The sequence below is a fragment of the Ctenocephalides felis genome, unplaced genomic scaffold, assembly GCF_003426905.1.
Source record: "Ctenocephalides felis isolate EL2017-DRISC unplaced genomic scaffold, ASM342690v1 CF-g0.4_SCAFFOLD_03573, whole genome shotgun sequence".
In the NCBI taxonomy this organism is placed as follows: domain Eukaryota; kingdom Metazoa; phylum Arthropoda; class Insecta; order Siphonaptera; family Pulicidae; genus Ctenocephalides; species Ctenocephalides felis.
In genome coordinates this window covers 21,711,394-21,712,392 of record NW_020539727.1, presented here as the reverse complement: position 1 = coordinate 21,712,392, position 999 = coordinate 21,711,394, and the positions used below count along the sequence as shown (strand labels likewise).

At 42.1% G+C, this 999-nt stretch overlaps 1 pseudogene; it reads right to left on the bottom strand.

Moving 5' to 3' along the window:
• On the bottom strand, positions 1 to 999 carry LOC113389140 (annotated as a pseudogene).

Sequence of the window (999 nt, the reverse complement as noted above, 5' to 3'; positions counted from 1 at the left end):
TATAATTATTTATTAAAAGTCTTCATTTTCATTTTCTAATGTTTTCCATAATCAAATATCAACAATTGTCATTTAAAAATTACATCCTAATCTATCCTAAATCTAATTATTTGGTTTATTTGGATCCTCAGAAGGCTCCCCATTAGGCCCCATTTGCCTCCTCAGCGACTCGATCAAATCAGGATTGGAAGACTGCATTTGTTGCGCTAATTGATGCCCAGCTTCTATCAAAGCCTCCATCCCGGAGCACCTCCCTGCACATTGTCCCATAAAACTCATCATGTTCTGCATTGCCGGATCCGATAACATATGCGTGGCCATGTTCATAAGCGTAGGGTTGTTTAGGAGCATGCTAATATCAAAAGGAGCACCACAGGGCTGAGTTTGATGGTTGTGGAGCGCTTGCTAGTTTTTCTCAGTTAGGTTAGGGTTGTTTTGGTAACTTTCATTCTCCGGTTCGAGTTCTCGGGCTTTTTTGTAACTTGTCAAAGCTTCTGCGTGTTTGTTCAAGCTTGAGTAAGCTATAGACCGAGGCCCATAAGCTTTGCTGTATGTGGGGTCTATGCGCAAGGCTGATTGGCATTCTTTTATAGCAGCCTCGTGGTTGTTGAGTTTGCTGTATGCAGCTGCACGATTACAATAGTAAACAGCGTTATTAGCATCCAGGATGATGGCTCTGGTGTAATGATCCAAAGCATCCAAGTACCTCTCGCTTTTCATCAAGTTATTACCCTCGTTCTTCAAAGCTTCAGCCTCAGCTTTGGCTTTCTCGATAGCCTTCTGATTTTCAGACAAATGCTTGTTGAATATATTAATCAAAGGCTCGGTGTTAGTCTCGGGGACACCGTCATCATTACCTAGATCATAAGCCGATTCTAAACATTGCACAGCCACTTCGAGGCTCTCGCAGGAATCAGCACTCAGATGATTACTTGACAATTCATCTTTGAGGAAATTCACGAAACTGCTCACTAGTTTTTTCGCATTCGAGGACGTCAT